Raw genomic sequence first — 21,609 nt, 5'->3', positions numbered from 1 at the left:
GGACGGTGGACGGGGGGACGGGGAGGCAGGAGACAGAAGGAGAGGCTCTGCCATGATACGACGAGTTTTGTGCTGCTGCCGGATAACCACGAGCCGCTGCCGCTGCCGCTGCCGCTGTTGCAGAGAAAACTTTTTCCGAAACCAAAAGAGAGAGAGAGAGAGAGAGAGAGAAAAACATACACACGTACACGTACACGTACACACGTACACAAAGGAAAAACTAGTTTTTCTTCCAGCAGGGAAAAATGAATTTTCTTTGCTTGGAACCATTTTTCTTAGATATTTATTTGTGAGCCATCATCAAAGTTGGATGCCATCTCTTAAATGCCAGATACAAAGATACGACCGCAAGGGGGAGGAGCGGACCAAAATTGCCAACATCCTCTCTCCGTCTCTCCCTCTCTCTCTAGCCCTCTCTTTGGCTGTAGTCTGGCCCCAACGGAAATGGTTAACCAACTAAAATCTGTCTGGAATTACTGTTATCTTTTATCTGTTGGAATATGGATTCCGGTTCTAGTTTCAAGCCGAGAATAATCGGAAATCGGAAAAAAAAAAAAACTAATTGAGCTTTTGGGCGCAGGGTTCGGTGAACCACAGAGAAGGCATGGGAAAAGATCTCTGCGAGAGAGAGAGAGAGAGAGAGAGGGAGACAAGGATCTATCAGAACGTGCTACAGTCTACAGCAGATCTCTCTCACTCGGATAGAGCTCTCACCCTATCACTGCTAAGTTACTCTGTGAGAGAGAGCCTAAAGTCTGACAATAGTAAAAATAAATAAATTTAAAGAAATAATAAAAAAAAAAATTAATAATATAAACAAAGTTAATGAAATAATACAAAATAAATACAAGAAATAATAATAGTAGAACAAATAATAGAAATATAATAATAGTAAAAAATAAATCACATAAATAATTAAATAATCAAATTAATAATAAAATAATTATCATATAAATAATAAAATAATAATCAAATAAATAATAAAACAATAATCAAAAAAATAATAATAATACAAAATAAAGAAAAGTAAAATTTTAAATAAAAAATTAAGTTAAATAAAAGAAATAATTAAATAAAAAATAAAAGAATTTAAAAAATAATAGTAAAACTAAAAGAATTCAAAAAACATATTTTTTTAAATAAATGACTTTTATAAAATATATAAGAACTAAAAAAAAAATTAAAAAACAAAAATTAAAGAATTATAAATAATAATAATAAAAAAGTTGAACTCGCAGTAGTAGATTGTTTATCGAGATGTAAATATGTACTATTCTTCTCTCCTTAAAAACGTATAAATGTATGTTAAAATCTATGAATATATCAAGAAATATGTATGTATCTATAAGATATATCTTTTTGGGGAAGAGTCGGGGGAAATAATGTCCCCAAAGTAAGTCCCCAGATCACTCTGATCCTCATCTCCTTTTTCTTCAAATACCAAACCGAATGAGAAAATGATAGATTCCAGGGGATCCCCTTCCTCGCGTACATTCCAATCACATTACAAAAATTGCATCCCAAGGCGAGAAATCGTTTATTTTCGGGAGTACCCTTGTTCTACCGAGATCGTGCCGCCCCTTGCCCCCCTTCGTTATGGATTGCCGGCCAACGATTGGAAGATTGAGTCTGTAATTAGGAAAAACAAACATCTGCTGCCGTGGAAAACTGCCCCCACCCCCTCCCGTTCCCCCACAGACAAAAATCTATTCCACGGTCAGCAATTTTATGACCCACAAAAACAAAAACAAAAAAAAACTTACACGAAAATTCTTTAGAGGGGGGAAAATCAATGCCCAGACACGTACCTGAAAGAGATAGAGAGAGAGAGAGAGAGAATGAGAATAAATACAAGATTTATGGAGAATTTAAATAAATAAATAGATGCAGGGCCTGTCAGGGCTCCAGGGATCCAGGGATCCACTCGCACTAATTACCTGCTAAATGCGTAATGCAGTAAATAATTTATTGAACTTAAGGGAAAGGGAAAGGGAAAGGGAAAGTATTCCTCGAGCTCGTTTCTCAGAGATAAACAAATTCTGTAGACCGCCAAAAGATCAATTTATTGGGTATTTCTATTCTTTTCTCTCAATATTTTTCCCCCCACAAACAGCTGTTGGAAAAACCATTTTCAATGTTTGGCTTCGTTTTGGGCAGGAAATGGAAACGGAAAATTACTTCATGCTGGGGGTGGGGGGGAGTGGGCCACCAGGAAACTACCCAGACATGCCCTCCCTCTCTGGAGGTCTATGCAGATTTGATGGATGCGCGGAGGATACCCTTGAGCGTAACGGGTATATGCATTTCCGCAATGGCAGTCAGCTGTTGGCCCTCTCAGATACCGAGATACAAGTGTATCTGTATCTGGTTGAACGAGTTGCCGCCGCCGATGCCGCGCCCTGTTCTTTGACGTCACATGGGGCCGCCAAACAAAAAAAAAAAAAAATAAAACGGAACTGGTAGCCAAAACCCCCGTCCAAAAAACAAAAAACGGATTATGATCAACATTGAAGTAAACCAGCACAGCAGGTAGTTCACTCAGTCAATGATTCATTCACTCATTCGCTCATTCATTCACTCATTCACTCGTTCCATCTGCAAATGGTCAAGTGGGGCAGGCAGCAGCAGGCGGCAGACAACTCCAAAAAAATACGAGCAAAAATATAAACCGGACGCAACTTCGTCTCTGCCTTAATTGCTTGAGTAAACTTTTATTGAGCAGCTCTGCTGCTGTCTTCGCGTCTCGCATGTCAAACATAAATAGAAAACGGGTAAGAAAACACGGCCTGACTGCCGAGGGAGATACCCTACAACGACACCCGACAGCGAAAATCCTAGAGCTTCAAACGAACCTCGAATTGGGGGGCAAAAATCCAACGGGTGTTCATTTTTTGAATGCCTAAAATTCCTACCCAAAAAAATCAAATATATATAGTAATATATTAATCAATAAATGGAAGAAATAAAAGAGAATAAATTTGGCTCATTTCTGTTCCTTTTTCGCCACTTTGATAACTATTTAGGAACTCCAACGAGTGCAGCCTTTCGTTTAGGGGAACTTTCAACGAAGGCGCCTGAGAATGTGCTCTAAAGAAACAGGGCCCCCAGGAGCCTTTTGGCTACCATAACGACCTGTTTTTGGGGCTCCTTGGGCACTTGTTGGTTCCTTGGATAACACTCTGGAATATTTCAGTATTTCTCCATTTAAGAGTAATCGAAATGACCCTCCCCTTCAGAGAGGGTATAGACGTAATTATAAAGAAGAAATCAAAATTATGCTCCAAGCCCCAACACCATGTGGGTCACACACACACACACACACAGAGAGAGAGATTGAGAAGACAATAAAATATTATTGTACATAATGTTGTATATAAAATAATAATTAAAAAATCGCATGTCTGACAGAATTTTTGACAAATTGTTGCCCCCGCGCACAAATCTCCGAAAGTTAATGAACTTGTGGGTACGGACGCCAGAGAGAGAGAGGGAGAGAGAGAGGGCGAATCCCCCCCAATCGCCAAAGCTAATGATAATGCCACACACACACACACACACACACGCACAGATAGAGATACAGTTACGCAGCGGCAGATAGACATCTGTATCTGTTTATAAAAAGCGCGTGCTGCCCCTCGCATAAAAAGATTTATCATCTAAAACTGTTCCCCCCCCCCCCCCCCCCCCTCCCTCCCTCCCACCGTCCGTCCGTCCCACTTTGTCTATGAATGAAAATGCCGACAAATAAACAAAACAAAAGGAAAAAGCAAAAGCAACAAACACAAATTTTTAGTTTACTTCATCAAAAAAAAAAAGAGAAAAAAAGCAAAAAGGAAAAACATTTAAAACCAAATAAACGGCAAAAACCGAAGGCGTCTTTAGAGAGCGGACCAGCGGCAGAGGCAGAGGCAGAGGCACATCATCATAATTGTTTATCAAATAAAAAAATAAAATAAAACTGGAGAGAGCAAAGCGCTATGCCTCTCTCCCTCTCCCTCCCTCTCCCTGCCCCTCTCTTGGGGCGGTGCGATGCGTCAGACCCGTGTTTAGATAATTAATGGAATAGACGGTACGGAAAGGAATGGGGGGTGGGGGAGGGGCCGGGTTTATATTAAAACAATGGAAACATCATCGGCAAATAATTGCAACAACAAAGAGTTCGCGCGCAAAAGGTTAAGAATGCCATCAAAAAAAAAGAAAGGTGACGCGAAAAGAAAAGCGAGGGGAAAAAAGGCTGAAAAATCGAGTGATAAAAGGAGGCAACAAGGCTGAGGAATGTGGAGTGAAAAAAGGACCAAGGACGAGGCGTACTTGAGTTGCAAATTGAAAAATTGTAATATATATTCGGGAGAAAATGTACTCAAGTTCCGCCTTTTGGGAGCAGCAAAATTCCTACGAATAAATTCCGTGCTGCTTTTATATGTTTTTGCCACATGTTTTCAATTTCAAATCAACGGAGAGGCTGATCCAGGCCGAACAAGTAAAAGATACTAGTTCCAGGAACCGTTCAATTTGTATTTGTATCTGTGGCTGGTCTCTGAAAATCTCATCTTACAACATTTCACTTCAATCGCCCCCCGAAAGGAGTTTCCTTTATTAATCGATAAATAATTTCATTGGAAACTAAAGCAACTCATTTCCAGAGATCTATTTCCATCATAATGAACTATTAATCAACAGATTGCCCCCCCGCGAACCCCCTCTGGCGTCCACCGCTCAACGCTCTATTCTCTGCCCACACATTCGTTGCAGGGGCAGTTCGAAACTTAATAAAATTGTTGCTGCGAGCGAGTATATTCCGCCTTTGTATACCATTTCGATGGGGCGGAGGGGGTGGCGAGGGGGGGATCTTGAGCGAACAAGATATTCCCCGGCTACGGCGGCGTTGTGCGATTTGCATAAACAGGTCGGGTCGGGGAATCGTTTAGAATTTGTTTAATTTGCTGACGTGCCAAAAGATTTGCTTCCATATCGATGTATCTGTGAGATATGTACGGCGTGTATTTTTGGAGCGGCAGTGCGAACACGATTGATACGTTGACATTTCGAATGGGACGGCGGCGGATGAATGCAGAAAAAAAAAATACACACACACACACCTAGTACAAGTATCCGTGTATCTGTGTATCTGAGCTATGCAGCCAGCGACAAATTGGAGATATCTCTTGCGCAGGAAAAACTCTTGGGCCACGGTGCCAAATAAGGCCCCCCCGATCCACCGAAATGGCCAGAACCGCTTTGCCACTTTTCTCTCTATGGAAAAATCAATGATGGCTGCTAGCTTCGATGTTCCATCGAGGTTTTGTTGTGTGCTAATTAGCAAAAAAAAAAAAAAAATAAAGACAGAAAAAGAAGGCCTACAAAATTCCTAGAAATGGTCATGCCACTGGATGGATGGATAGATGGATTGTCTGCAAGTATCTTTGCTGCTGCTGCTGGATAGATGCATTCTGCAGATGCGTTTTCGATTAGCGCAAATGATGTTCGCACACACACACACACACGGACATTCCGTGGATGCATTCCTTAGCCAACTTGAAGGCATCTGACTTTTCCTTCGTATCCGTGTATCTGTCGGAATTGATGAAATTTCACATGTTTTTTTGTTTTCGTTCGCTTAGTAGAACTGGTTCCCCGCACATTGCAGATACATTTTGAGATGCAAATCGAAACTGGTTGAACGATCCAACGGATTCAGATTGCGCATATTTTGTGGATTGACTAGATACTTGGAACAGTTTTTGAATTGATAAATACTTCCTTCATGCGATGACAGATACATTTTGGGGTGCCAAAAGTATCTGCATCTGATTTAACATTTGAACGGTAACGGCAACCCGTTCTAATGACTATCTTTCGATTAGCATATACTTTTTGATCCATTGAAAAAGGTTTCCAGGTGATTCTGGCAGTGATTGACCAAAATGCACCATCATCAGATACATTTCACAAGGAAAAGATACAAAAGATACACCATAGATAAAAGATACATTGTCATCAACCCCAAAAGATAATTATTCAGCGCTCATTTAAAATGAAAAATGTATCTTACAGATACTCCTGCCGCGTATTAAATACCCTGTTACCCACAAAAGATACTTGCATTTTTAGCTCCCGTTTTGTGTCGTTTCAACCTTCATACTCCTCACGGATACATGTATTCCCCGTCCAGATACGTTTTTCCTCCCTACCACATCCCTGGCCGCCGGGCCGCCTGGCCGCCGCTTCCCAGTCAAAAGTAACTTCCTGCCGCACACACAAGAGCTGCCCCAAGAGTCGACCGAGGAGTCCTTCACTCCTTTGACAAATCCGACAGCTGGCCCGAAACTGGGGAAAAAACGCAAGCGACAGAGTATCTCCAACCCCCAAAAAAACCGGAGCTCGACAACATAAAGCTTATGCTGCCAGCCGAAAGAGGGTGGCAAAGGCACGGAGCGAGAGAGAGGGAGAGGGAGCGGGAGAGAGAGAGAGAGAAAGGAACGCGCAGTCATTATCAAAGCCCTTCAAGGTCTCAGAGATTTTTATGTTCAGGACACGCACACACACACACACACACACACCACTCAACGGGAGAGGAGTGCGAGTGGGAGTGGGAGTGCGAGTGGTCTCTCCATATATTTTATGAAAATTAGGAGAACCAGGCAGGAAGGCGGTGAGGCGGGGGAGACGACACAGAATGTGGCCATAAATAAATGGTCTCGTTTACGACTTTGGACATTAACCTGTTAAATTTCTAATGTGCGTGTGTGTGTGTGTGTGTTTGTGTGTGTGTTTGTGCTCCTCCTGCTGCTGGTTTCTCCCACAAGGATTCGCAAGGCGCTTTTGCATATTTAAGCAGCCTCAGCAGAAGGCGAAGCCTTGGATAATCTAACATACTAATGTGTGCGAGAGAGCGGTGCCCCCCAACCCCCTCGGAATAGGCCCACAGGCGACTCGGGGATCCATGTCTCCACTCGCTCGAGTTCCAGCAGAGCAGCCCCAAAACAAAATCAATAATGATTACATTTCCCTTGCATACAATATTTCAGCCAGCCAGACCTTAACCACCCCCCCTACCCCTACCCCTACCCCCTACCCCCCTGCCGACCACGAGTGGGCCGGGTGTGGTGGTGTGGGTTAAATGACATTTGGTGGCATACGCCAATTGGTTGGCAGGTCAGGTGGTTGCCCCTTCTGCAACCTGCTGCTGGCCCCCAAGGAGAGTGTGAAATGACAAAAGACGGAAAAGCGGTTAAGTGGCAAGGCAGTCGGCAAGCAGCACCAGAAGCCAGTGGAAGCTCTACTGAAAAGCCTATGTGTGACCACTTCTGCAGCAGGCTACAGTGGGGTCTCCACGCAGATGGCCAGTTGGGCGAAGAGAAGCCTTAAATACTCTTTGGGGAAGGGGGGGGGATGCCTGCTTTCCATTCAGGAACACCCTCTTCCTCTCTCTGCCTGCCTATGCCTCTCAGGGTATCCATAATTCCAATCTCTACTTAGCGTGTGTGCACTGTACTGTCTCCCCCCCCGCCCCCGTTCCTCCCACCAAAACGGGTTGAGTGCTTTTGGCTCTGGTGGGGCTTCGAAGCAAAACGACGACGACGACTTAGCGACGCTGGATCCTAGTCCAACCAGTTAGAAAATGCAGGCAGAGGCAGATGCAGACAGAGGCAAGAAAGTGCAACAAAGTACAGACCTCAATCTGCACTCACACACACACAGACCCCCGTTTTCCACCCACCCACCTCTCTCCCATGACAGGTTGAAATCCAACGCAGCAGAACGAACGGAACGGAACGGAACGAAACGAAACGGAGGGAGAGACAGAGGCGAGGCCTAGGCAGGGGAACGAGCGAAGCGACAGAGCAAAGTAAATGAGAAATAGCAAAGAAAATGCACACAGAAAGCACAAAGCAGCGCAACAACAGCAAGAGGCAGGGCAAAACGTTGATGACGTTGACGACTGAGGAGATGGCAACGGCGACGTCGCTGGCGACAAAGCACATGAACAAAATAGGCAGAGTGCGAAAAAAGTACATGAAAAGGAAATGCAACATAAAGCAAAGGCAAAGGCACGGGCACAGGCACAGGCAAAGCCCGAGACCGAGCATGAAATCAGAAAAAGGGAGGGCAGGGAGAGCAGAGCAAGCCGAGATTGAGCGAGACCACTAGGAGGATTTCATTCACAGAGCAGTGCAAAGATCATTCGAGTAAGTCAATGCAAAGAGGGGAAGGTGAGGAGATCATTTTGAGGAATTGAGCGACAAATCAGTGCGGATATCATTCACAGAAAAGCACCGCACGTCTCGGTTGAGTTTTTGTTTTTTTTAGAAATAGCTGGAAAAAAACGAAATAGCAGACTAGTCGGATAGAATTCACAGTAAATATATCAGTTGTGTAATGGAATCTAATTGGCTTTCCAGTACCTGATGAATAATAAATAAGTGAATGAAACTAACTGCACTTCCCTCCACCTCCCACACTCTCCGGCCAACCATGAATGATATGCCGTAACAATAACAAAGCCAACGAGAGAGATAGCGAGAGAGCGGGAATCGTGGGACGTGGGACGTGTCCCACAAAGAGAGCGAAAAATTCAAATCCGCGTCTTCCAGCGCCGCTGCTGCTCAAGTGCAGCGAAGCAGCGACAGAGACGTCGGTTTTTGCGCCTTGAACAGTAATCAGAATTGAATTTCTTATTGGGATGAAAACTGCCTCCGAGGGTCTTGCCAGGATTCGATAAGAACCCTGGTATGGTCTATGTATGAGTGTAGTCAAAGGGAGTCCCGTCCCACACCCTGTCAACGCCTTTTTTAAGCCACAAAGACGAGAAGAGCGTGCCAAAAATTGATTCGGGAATGCAGTGCAGCACAACAGAAGAGGGGCACAAGAGCAGAGTGGAAGAGGAAAGGGAAAATCGCGCGCTTTACGGGTGCGCTGGCCACGCCAATTAGAAATTACAAAAATCAAGCTGGGCGTCGCTTTACAACACTAAACGACGCCACACACTCACACTCGTGCATCCAGAGCCAGTTTGTCTGGCCCCAGCGCAATTGAACAATTGAGCATAAAGAGCGACTTGCGCTCAATTTTAGAGAACAAGAGAGAGAGACAGAGAGCAGCGGCCGTAAAGACGCGCGTAAAACGAAACGCGTTTTGGTATGGTATGGTATGGCATGGCATGGCAGGGTATACAGAGAGCATTTTGGCACTGCTTAAGATTACTGTTAAGGTTTATGTTCCCATTCAGAAAAATACCAGGTCGAATGTCTGATAAGAGTTGTAGAATAGGCAATCGAAACAAAAAAAGAAATGGTTATCAGTAATTGTGGTTTTAACATGGTTAATGATTTACACGGTATCAATCCATCGCATCTTTCCACTGAGCCCTTTCATTGTATTCTCTCCCTCTCTCACAGAACCCGAATGCAAGGCACAAAAGGAATTAACAATAACAACAGGCAAAAAACGTGAGAAGGCAAATAAGAAAATACAAAAAAAAAATAACGACAGAGCCGCCGTCGCCGCCGCCGTCGACAGAGCGCCGCCAGCATACAAAAATCAATTTGGAGCGGCGTGGGGCTTGGACCGCCGCCTCGAAGCCCTTGTGGATGGTGTTGGATCTTGTGGATGCTGTGTGCTGCTGCTGCTGCTTCCTTTATATTTTTTGCACAAAAAGAAAAAAAAAAAAACTGTATACACACACATACACTTACATTAAGAAGCACACACACACGCAGGCAGGCAGACAGACAGCAACACGCGACGGCTTTGCCGGTTGGGGTAAAAATACAAGGAATAAGAGAAGAGACGCAGAAAGAGACAGAGCGAGGGAGGAAGGGCGAGCTGAGACTAAGAGAACGCTTTAATTATGCTTAATTTGTTCTTAATCAAACACAAAATACACACACACACACACAGCAACCGTTAGAAAAAAAAACGCACGCGGCAAAGTCATTAAAGGAAAAGTAATCAAAGTTAGAGCTCACGTTTTCTTTTGTGTTGTTTTTTGCCGCTGCTTGGAGAACGTTTTTTTTTAGTAACAATTTCGTTTTGTTTGTAGCTCTCTTTGATGTGTGTACTTGTGTGTTTGTGTGTGTTGCTTATTGCCGCCTCTTCTTTGCACACTCTTTCTCGCTTGCTGGCTTGCTTTCCTGCTCGTTCGCACACTTTAAATTTGCATTTGCAATGCGCCAATTGCCGTTTTTACTCGGATATTACTTTTTATTGCTATTACGAAACTTGGTCACTTTTCACTTGGCTCGACGACTTTTCCCTTCTTCAGATTTGTAGAGATATATCTTTTCTTCTTCACTCTGACGAAAAAAAACGTTGCGGAGACGCAGCGCAGCAACCGCTCAATTCAAACGTTGGAAATTTTGTGAAATTGAAATATTGAAGCAGCGTATTGAAGCATTGAAAAAACTCATCGCTGCAACGCCGCCGTCGACGTCGGCAGAGCCGCCCCTAGCAGAGAGAGCAAAGCGAAACGACATAACCACCTCGTTGTGCTAATACCCCTTTCGTGTTGTTTACCATATTCAAGCAGCGCTGCAACGTAAAATTGAGTGTGCGGCTCTCTTCTGTTCTGATATGCCTTAGATCGCATCCCACCACTAAACAGAGCAAAATTCGAGTCCCACCTTGCCGTCGGCGCCGAAAGAACCCCAGCAGAGAGAGCAACAAAACCACCTCGTTGTGCTCATACGCCGCGGGAGCGTTTGAAATTTTGTTAAATGGGAATATTGAAGCAACCAGTGTGACCGCGGATTTATCGATTAAAATATATCGCCATGTATAGTTTTATCCGCATGATATTCTACAAGACATGCTAACATTAATTACTCACTTGTATTAAATTTTCGAAGAGAGAGCAACGCAACCACCTCGTTGTGCTAATACACCGAGAGAGCAAAAGAATGGTAAGTGTCTCGTTTAACATTGCTGCTTAACATCCCACTCATGTTAAGCACCTAACATTAAGCAAGCACTCATTTTAAATGGAAATACTGTAAACGAGAAGAGGAAACTAGATGTTGAATGCGCCGCTTAGCGGTAGAAAAATTCATAAGATTCGACTCTCGCACTCACTCACTCACGCTTAATATCTGCTGAACATTTTCTGTTGTGACAGCCCGTGCGACGACGGGGGTGTACTTGCTTGAGTACGTTTTGGTGCTGCCTAGTCAGAAAATCTGGCTGGTACTATGGTTGTCTCGCTCGCATCGCCAAATGCGCATGGTTGTCTTATTGAGCACAGAGCAGAGCATCAACACAAGAGTGAGTGAGTGAGTGAGAGCTGGTTGTTGGTTGACTTTGAGTACTTCTGCACCCAACAGTGCTGCTGCCTAGCATCTCTCTGAGTGCACTTTAACAGTAAAGAGTGCACCTCTGTTGGGCTGAGTGAAAATATATAAAATAATTTCATGATCATATTTATTTAGGGGATAAAATAAGCGGAAACTTAGCAAAAGAGTCTCAATAGAGTTTAGGGTCTATGAAGTAAAACAGCCTGCTCTAATCTTTGAGTGGACCCCAACCGTTTGGAGTGGCCCTCAACGGATGGATTTTATGACAACTCATGAACTATTTACTGCTCAGATCACGGAGTTCGATGGTTCTACTGAATTTACTGAATATTTAAGGAGTGCAGAAATGCCCATCTTATGTTCTTGGCATATTTTTGTAATTATTTAACCATAATTCCTGATAATTTATGGACTATAGTTATCCCCTTTGGGTTATAGCATTATTATCCCCCCCCCCCCTCTCCTCGCATTACGAGTGCTTCGACGGTTAACGGGAATTGCATTACGCACACGTAGTCGTCCCCTCTCCCTCGCCCACGTACACGTCGTATGCAAATTAATGAGAGGGATTAAAACATAACGGTAAATTGGCTTCAAATTGAATTACGTAATTAATATTATGACAAATAAGAGGAAAAACAGCAACAACAAAAGGATTACACACAAATATTTTCAGTTCATTAAAATATAAATAACAGAAAAACCAAACAAAAATAGACCAAAAAAAAAGACCATTTCCAATTAGAACCCAACTGCAGTTGGACTTCAATCCACCCCCCAGCCCCCAGCCACCCGTTTTTCATGCCACCCATCGCTCTGAAGGTCATTCGGGGGCAAATAAGTTGAAAATTGCAGCGAAAGCCAAAGGTTTTACTTGGAACACATCAAATACATCATCAAGAAGGGGTGCAAGGGGTGCAAGGGGACGGGGACAGGGAAGGGGATGGGGCCTTTTGGGGGAATGAAAATTCAACAGAACGTGGAAATGGGGAAAAATAAATGCAATTATTGCCAGGACTAGGGAAAATATTACACAACCTTTTGGTTCGTGTAATCAAAGGAGTTTCATGAAATTTTGCAAATACGAGCAGTTGTATATTCAGTAATTTCGCAATGAAAATTAAACATTTCAAAATTAGTAGTAGATGGGAAAAAGTTTCGGGGATTATGATATACATACATAGGTGGAAAGACTAACACGTGTGGATTATAAGAATGTTGCAACCAGAACAGAACAGAACGGAACAGAACAGAACAGATTATATGGTAAAGGTCTTCATAACACAGGGTGTTCAAGGCCAGTAGGTATGTGGGACATTCATCATTGATTAAAGTAAATAAAGGAAAAATATTTTGTATCCAAAATCAATAGAGTGTCATAATTATAAGAAATAAATTTGGGTTGTTGTAAGTCCTTTTTAAAAAACGAAAAGACGGAAGTAGGTCTAGTAGTAGTAAGTAGACGGAATGATTTCCTAAAGAACGGGTCAAATTATGCCAAAAAACATGTAAAACCAAACCAAAATTGCTATTTCCGAGACCGCTAGGCGATCTGTTCTGCGAGCCGACTCAAACTCGATTAAAACACCTAAAACTGTACTTTATTCTAGTGCTAGTGTGTTTTCAAACACTAGACTCCTGAAGGTACACCTCAACCTTGTGTTGTGTCACATCCAACAGAAAACCATTCAATAAATGTAGTATTTTAGGATACGAAGATTATTTCTAAGCCAATAGATGCTGCAGTCACGCTCAAGACATGCATGTGTTTGGTTTCCATGCAGGGGTTGCACGTGTTTTAGTCTCCTGGAATTCGGGACCTACTTTTTACATGTTTGTTTATTTTTAACAAGTTAATGTCTCTCGAAAACTACAAATATTTTCATATGAAAAACTTGCTTTTATTGCGTGAGAGAGAATAAATATCAATTAAATATTTATGTACTGTATAGTTAGTAGTTTTATAAATTTAATGTGTCAGAAACGATTACAGCAGAGGAAATACAAAAAGTACAGCCCTCCTGCGGGCGTGGTTCTCTGCCTTTGACTATTAAATATTTAAGCCGAATTATGCAACGATTGAGGCCCACGCTGGCCAGGAAAAACATTGTCTTTCTATTCTATTGTCTGGAGTGGTTCGCAAAAGGTAATTATCCTGCTCTGAATTGCTTTTTGGCGTACAATAAACCTAAGGAAATCTTTGACTTAGTTGGCATTTATTCAAGTAAAAGAAAACTACAATTATTCCAACTATAAATATAATAAAGAGCGGGGGGGAGGAGGTGGGAAGGAATTTTCCACACATGCTCGCAAGGAAAATGCATAAATCCGATTAAAATAGTGCAAAAAGTGATAAATAATGTATAAAGTCTTGTGCCGGAACAGAGTTGGTTTTCTCTACCAAAAAACCGTATATGTGCACACACCCACACACACACACACACGCACACTATGCATATTTGTGGACGTGAACGTATGCGTGTGCGTATCTCAACAACAAACACAAAAGTTAATTAATTGAATGAATATAAAGAAGAACCAAAAGTACAGAGACTACTGCTGGAAAAATCTGCAAAAACACTGTCTGAAAATACTCTAGTAAAAAGTACTATAAAAAGCTGGGACATTGGTCAATGGTGGGCGTGGCATTCAGAGAAAGAGAGAGAGGGACAGGGCGAGGCTCTCAGCCTTTGTTCAGTCGTGTTTGTCTGTCTGTGTGTGTGTGTGTGTGTGTGTTTGTATAAACGATAAGTGCAAAACTTAATTAAATTTCATTTCAGGTGGAAAAAAAAAACAGCAACAAAAAAGTACCCTTGAAAGGGAAGAAGAAACCGATACTCAGCAAGTGGACAGCCCCATCGCAGAAGCATCCGCAGAATCATCCGCATTCCGTTACACGCGAAATGCATTAAGCCCCCGAGTTTTAATTAAATTATTGTTAATCTCATTTGACTGCACGTGTGCGTGTGCCCCCTGACCCCCTGACCCACTCCGCCACTCTGTCGCTCTGCCACTCTCTCACCTGATAAAAAAATAAATTGCATTTCCATAAATAACTGAAAGCCAAATAAAAGAATAATCAAATTCACGTGAAAAACTTTCGACATAGCCCACAAATACAAATCCAATGCCAAAAAAGCCCCCAAAACCGAGGAGGAGTGCGGGGTGGAGGGGGGAGGGGGGAGGGGGAAGGCAGGAAAATTGGGTCGCTTGAATTTTGAATGAACTCTAATTGTCATGGAATATGGCTAAAATTCTCAATACAACCATCGATTGGCATCGATTCCGAGGGCCCCCGCCCCCCCGTCAGTGCGGTGCGGGTGGGGGAGGAGGAGGAGGTCCCTAAATCAACTACATAATCCACTCATTATCCATTGGGATTATGCAAATCGAGCTGTCTATCGGATCCCATAATCAATTTAAATTTCAATTCATAAACATTATTATGGGAGATTGTTTTTTTTTCAACGAGAAAATTTACCCAAAGGAGGAGGAGGAGGATAGATAAATGGGATAGATAATGAGAAACGGAAGAAATTTAACATACCTTTAAGGAGAGATGCTAATTAAATGGAAAAGAGGTGGAAAAGTAGATGAATTTACGGGAAATCTAGCTGGAAAATGGGGCAGAAAATTGGGCAAAAAGGCAGGAACATAGACGGAAAGAGCTGATAATATAGAGCTACAAAAAGGTGGAAAAATAGATGATAAGAACCACTAGAACTACAGTGATTTACAGAAGGATAGAACGAGTGACGAAAATCTAGTTGCAAAATGGGAAAAAAGGCAGGAACTTGGACAGAAAGATCCAATAATATAGGGGTAAAAAAGGTGGAAAGGTGGTCATCTCAAAATAGATGAAAGTTGGAGGAACTGGAGGACAATCGTTGGATTTATAAAGGTGGAAAGGTGGACTTTTGAGGGACTGTGGGACAATCGTTGGATTTATACCCTTATGCCACTAAACTACTTGTCCGGAACATGGTTCCTGCATCTGGTCTCCTCCTTACCAAAAACAATCTAGATATGCCCGAGTCTGTCCAAAAACAATCCCTCTAGACATCTTCCTTCTAAAGGACAGCGGCAGGACCAATCAAGGCCTTCTCTAACTCCACAAACTTCTGTCTGGCGAGGTCGAATCCCGTCCTGCCTGATTAGGCATTGCTCTCCTCTCCATCTGACGATGAATCATTCCGTGAATCTTTTTTCCATCTGTTTTCCCTTGAGTGGATAAGCAATAAACACAAGTCTTAAAGGTTGAAGTCTAAGGGTAATGGTAGTATGGAAATATATCTTAGATAGGGGGCAATAACTTCCGATATCTCTGATTTCCGAGCACAAACATTCTGCTGGTCTGGTCCCTGGTCTGGTGTGCTGGCGATGGCATTCACCTTTCGTGAGATTTAAGTTCTCGGAGGCTCTTAGCATTTAAATGTAAATCTATTTGAGTGAGCCTCTTTCAGTGGCTTAGTGGTTGCTAACTGAAATGACCAAAGCCAAAGAAAGCGGCAAGTTCATTTAACTAATAGCCAACAATTTATAACTAGCTCGGGCCGCCCCTGCCCCCGCAGAGCAGGAGCCTCCAACGACACACAACTAATGGTCCTGTGACCCACCTGAACTCGGGGCTCCTTCGACTCCGGCAAGCTGCTTTTGCCTCTGCCCAATGCGAGTGCAGTGGCCAGACGGGCCAGGAAAACTAATCCGCTTAATGTTTTGCCTATCTCCTAAAATATATTATGACCGGGTCCGGCCAGGACCTGGGACAGCTTCCTTATGTCTGCTGTTCTCAAGGTATTGATAAGGCTAAAAAGAAAGTCCGAAAGCCAGGAGACCTCAACTTTTCGCCTTGACAACCGAAAAGGAAACGCACGCAAAAAAACGGCAAATAAAAGTGTTGAATAGTGCGTGAAGAAAAGTTTCCAGTTGAGAACCGTTAAACAGTCCCCGCAGACAAGGACCCAGCAGGATGTTAATGCGATAAGGGACGGCCCCGGCTCCTGGTACATGTGTCGACATGTGAGCCCGTTAATTAACTAAATTGAAGGCGAAACTTTTGTGTCTGTCAAAGGGAGAAAGACGCGGCCCGTGGATACCCCTCGCAGACGCTAGACTTTGGGATGCCATATGTGGGATGGCATATTTATGGACTTCTTTACTTACTTTTCAATCGCTTGTGGATCTGTGGGGGAGAAAGAAACATACAGATTATTAGCAGGGTCTTGAGTACAACAATCTCTACAGCTCTTGGAGATCAGTGGAAATGTATATATGTATCTCATCTAGCAATACCCATTAATCATTGCCCTCAGCACCAGCCCCAACACCCTACCCACTCCCGCTTTTGTTCAACTCCAGAATTTTCTTGATTGACTGCTCAGACCATAATTCGCTAAAATGTTGCCCACATGCTCACAGCAACTTCTAAGCACCCCTCCCACACCCCGCCCCACCGCCCCCCCGCCCATTAATTTGCAACCAGATTTTCCACACACGCACCTCGCATTAAAGCTGCGGTTGCGCCACCCTCCTGCTCGTCTGTGGAGGGTCTTTGCCTTTAAATGTGCCACACGCAAAGCGCGAGGCCGAAATTTGTGTTGCATACTTTGCTGCGCTCAAGAATCGCTCGAGTGTGCGTGTGCCCGTGTGTGTGTGGCACGCTTCGTTTGTGTATTTAATTTGCCACAAAATTGTATACACACAACCGAAAACCGAAAGCCGAAAAAAACACACACAAACTTGGCGCAAAATGCTGTAAAAGGCCAACTAAAAAACTTTTTGAACTCCAAAAGCAGAAAAGTCAGAATAAAACCAAAAAAAGCTAAAAAAAAACACACATCGAAAACCGAAAACCAAAAACTGGAAACTGAAAACTGAAAACCCCTAAAGAGGGATAATATCCGTTGTGGTTTTCGTCGTAGTTTTCTACGAGTAAATGCATATGCACAAGTACTTGCAACATTTTGTTGCTCTTGGCTTTCGGAAATCTGTTTGACTTTGCCGCACGCCCCAGTGCCTGGGACAGATTAAGAGTTCAATTAAATACAAATATTTGGGCATTTTATTCGGCATAAGACCCACAGATGACAAACAGATTTGGCACTGGGAAATTTCAAAAGAAATTCATTGGATTATGGCCGGGTTTTTAATTAACTTCATTTATTTCATTGCATTTGAAGTAGAGTTGTTTTCAATTCGAATATATCAAAATCCCAGGCCTGGGTCCCTGCCAGACGATTGTTGGCAAAGGAAACGTTAGATAGCAATGCACTGGAGAAAGGAAATCGATTGACACGATTGTTGGCGATAGAAACGATAGATATCAATGCACTGGAGAAGAGAAATCGATTGAGACGATTGTTGGCGAAGGAAACGATAGATATCAAGGCACTGGTGAAGGGAAATCGATTGAGATGATTGTTGGCAAAGAAAACGATGGATATCAAAGCACTGGTGGAGGGAAATCGATTGAGACGATTGTTGGCGATAGAAACGATAGATATCAAGGCACTGGAGAAGGGTAATCGATTGAGACGATTGTTGGCGATAGAAACGATAGATATCAAGGCACTGGAGAAAGGAAATCGAATGACACGATTGTTGGCGATAGAAACGATAGATATCAAGGCACTGGAGAAGGGGATCGATTGAGACGATTGTTGGCAAAGGAAACGTTAGATAGCAATGCACTGGAGAAAGGAAATCGATTGACACGATTGTTGGCGATAGAAACGATAGATATCAAGGCACTGGAGAAGGGAAATCGGTTGACATGATTGTTGGCGATAGAAACTATAAATATCAAAGCACTGGAGAAGGGAAATCGATTGAGACGATTGTTGGCAAAAGAAACGATTGATATCAAGGAACTGGAGAAGGGAAATCGATTGAGACGATTGTTGGCGATAGAAACGATAGATATCAAGGCACTGGAGAAAGGAAATCGATTGACACGATTGTTGGCGATAGAAACGATAGATATCAAGGCACTGGAGAAGGGTAATCGATTGAGACGATTGTTGGCGATAGAAACGATAGATATCAAGGCACTGGAGAAGGGTAATCGATTGAGACGATTGTTGGCGATAGAAACGATAGATATCAAAGCACTGGAGAAGGGAAATCGATTGACACGATTGTTGGCGATAGAAACGATAGATATCAAGGCACTGGAGAAGGGAAATCGATAGCGAAACTATCATTTGATATACAAAAATCGTTATTCGCAAGCAATTTAAAGGAGGGAACCTACAATCTGCTTATTTCCTGCCCAAACAACTGTTTAAATCGTAGGTGGATAGGCTCCCCATTCGATCCCTTTTCAATTCAAAATTCTTTGAGGGGAAAACATTTATGTTTTGAATTTTTGGTGCCTACGCCTTTTCGGCAATCAATTGTGAGGTCAGTTCATGAATATTTATAAATCAGTTTTAAATGTATGTAGATGTACACCACACTCCCCCACTCCACTCCACCCCGCTCTTCTGGTATCCCCCAGATAGAAAGGAACCTCAAAAGCAAATTCAATTAACCCTACAGACCGTAGAGAGCATCAGCAAATACACTCAACCAATACAAATACCAGGACGAGACAGACAGAGACCAAATGCTGCCGCTCCCACACCTCCCTTAGTCCGCCCTTAGTGCTCCCTTAGTCCGCCCTTAGTCCTCTTCCGCCAACTCCAATTCCATTCCTGGGCCTCAACTGGACTAAGGCACGCGCCGAGAACTACAAATCCGCTTCCACAGACAAAAATGGAGATAGAAGTGGAGCAGGGAGAATGGTTGATGGGGGATGAGTAGAGCCAGGGAGTGGACCCAGTAACCACAAGGACACAAAGTAACTAATTATCTCGCCTTAACCCCTTGCCGACAGCTTCCTGCTGTGTTTGCTTAACCCTCGCCGCATCCTCGGTCGCCTCGCCTCCGTTCTGCCACGGAGCGCACGTGGCTGGGAAATCGACCCAAAACAAAAAAACAAAAACTAGGAAATTGAATGCAAACTGGATAGATTTTTCACATTTGAGTGGACAATGGCTTGGGCGGGGGTGTTCGGCGTGTGCAAAAAAAACTTGAAATGAAATATGTCAAACGCCGACACATGCCGCACGGAAAAGCGTTTGCCAGGGGTTTGCCGCAGGTCCTGTCAGATCTGGCTTCGGGGCAGGGGGTGGGCGCGAGTGAAGGTTTGGCCCAACAATCGATGGGTAAATGAATATTTATCGATAACAAACAAAGGACTTGCAGCCCTGGAAATTTCACCTCCACTTCGACGGCACAAAGTCAAACAAGGCACCCAAATTGGGGAGCTTCCATCGGGTGTGCTCCATCTGCAATCTCGAACGATGGATGCTAGATGGGATGCCAGCCGTTATTTGGACAGCACTCGGAACGGAACGCGAGCACACGAAATGAACATGGCCAACTACTAGGGTGTTACGGCGGGGGACTTTGTTGGGGACTCTGTGTGTGCGTGCGAGATTGAGGGGGACTCCCGGGATGGCAAATGGCACGAGCCATTGAGCAAACGATCAGAATTGTATCTCGCACGCATTTATTTGTATCAAAAGCTTACACACAGCCACTGAGAGAAGCGACACGGCGAAGAAGTCCAAAAAAGATAGTGTTGAAAAGATAGGAGGAGTATTTCAGTGTTGAACAGTGCACTGGGGCCTGCCTGGGCAGCTGAGTCGGTCCCCAGAAGCCAATAACGAAAGACACAGTAGAACAGCCCCTGCTGAAGAGTTCTTACAAGGGGCAGTGGTTTTCTTGGCCCATTTCTCGCTGTGTACGCTCCGTGCAGGGTTTGGACAATCGAAGCTTGAAATCGTCCCGAACGTTTAACGTCAAATAAAAACCAAGTAAATAATTTAGCAGCAGTGCCAAGGGAAGTGCTCCGAGTAGAACAACTTTAGCGTATTTATTTGCAATTTTCGCATTTTAAGCCGATAAAAGGGGGACCAGGACGGTGTGCTCTATGCCCCCGGCTAGGGAGAAAACTGATGCGTGGCACTGTATATAGAGTATAGATTGTAGTGGGAGTGGGAGGGGGTGTCGGTGGGGCTGTGGGTGTGGCAGGCAGAATAAAATGACAAGCGTTTGACACAAGCACCGGAATATCCGTCAGTGTGGCGACGATGCGGACGACGCGGTGTCCGGACCAAAGGAACAAGCACAAGCACTAGGAAAATGGGAGTGCAAGGCAGAGCCTAGGACGACCGACGACGACGACGACGACGACGATGATGATGATGGACAAGTGCGAGTGTGAAGGGGGATGGGGCATAGGGATTGTGTGTCCTGCGTGTGCAGTGTTTGCTGGCGTGTTACAGTGACATCCATAATACAAAAGGATGCTCCAAACTAGGCGAGCATCATTTCCCGATGCCATTTTTAGTTGTGTCTCCGGCCTGTCTCTCTCTCTCTCTCTCTCTCTCGCTCGCTCTCTGTGTCAACTATTCCAACAGTTCTCGCTCGAGTGTCCGGGCGCTGCGAGTGTGTGTGATTTACAGTTACGCTGATTGCAAGGATAATGCCAAAGTACTCTCTCTCACTCGGCTCACAGGAAGCCTCCGCTTTTCTCTGTCTCTCTGTCTCTGGCCACCGCAGGAAGTCTTCTCTGTGGAGCAGAAGAAGGTCCCTGCCAAAGCGGATGTTAACTTAAAGGTATTAAGAAATTGAATCAAAGTGGAAATATTATAAGAAGAAAAATACTCACACACATATAGAGCAGATAGCAGATAGCAGGAGGGCGATAGGGGGCGGGGGGCCTGGCAGGATGGCAGGAAGTGGACGAGTGGCGGATGCTGCAGTTGCATTTGCCGTTGACTAAGTGCCGCTCGACTCTGAACTATGACGTTGGCTTTTAGTGTATTAAGAAAATGTCAAAGGAGCTGGCAGCTCCAGTCGAAGAGAGTCGCAGCGGCTGCCAGAGTGCGGGGGGTGGGGTGGAGAGGGAGTACATAATAATGCAATTTCACCCAGGGACAACGACAATGAACAAGTCGGATTCATTTGGCTTATACCGAATGCCAGAGCCGAATTGAAAGAAAACGAAAACAAATGTTAAGCAAATGACAGGACCTGCGATATGGAGGCCATTATAATTTGCAGTAATTATGTATGTACATTCGAGCCACTCCGGCACTCCATAAACGGAATAAACAAGAGGGGGACACCGGAATCGGCCCGGGACAGATCCATAAGCCCGTCATAACAATTACGGCCATGTTTGGGCACACATAAATGTTGTATAAGCCCAGGAATCCCTGGGCGTTCGTCCGCCGCCCACCTGGTCCAGTCCCAAGTGCCTGGCCTGCAC

At 43.9% G+C, this 21,609-nt stretch overlaps 1 long non-coding RNA gene across 6 annotated transcripts in view; it reads right to left on the bottom strand.

Annotated features, from left to right (window-relative positions):
• LOC113566025 overlaps positions 1-21,609 on the bottom strand; it is a 66,378-nt gene that overhangs the window by 19,661 nt on the left and 25,108 nt on the right. Inside the window, exons 2-3 of one of the 6 annotated variants that reach the window (XR_003408893.1) lie at positions 16,452-16,470; positions 1,764-1,808 (exon numbers count right to left, since the gene is read on the bottom strand). This is a non-coding gene — a long non-coding RNA (uncharacterized LOC113566025). Of the gene's footprint in view, positions 1-1,763; positions 1,809-9,695; positions 9,707-9,968; positions 10,336-10,828; positions 10,848-11,078; positions 11,098-16,451; positions 16,471-21,609 lie in introns of those variants that run through there. The other 5 variants (XR_003408898.1, XR_003408897.1, XR_003408895.1 and 2 more) reach the window with 5 other exon arrangements.

The sequence above is a fragment of the Drosophila persimilis genome, unplaced genomic scaffold (assembly GCF_003286085.1).
Source record: "Drosophila persimilis strain 14011-0111.01,24,50 unplaced genomic scaffold, DperRS2 tig00000431-arrow-pilon, whole genome shotgun sequence".
Lineage (NCBI taxonomy): Eukaryota > Metazoa > Arthropoda > Insecta > Diptera > Drosophilidae > Drosophila > Drosophila persimilis.
This window is presented reverse-complemented; position numbering and strand designations above follow the sequence as displayed.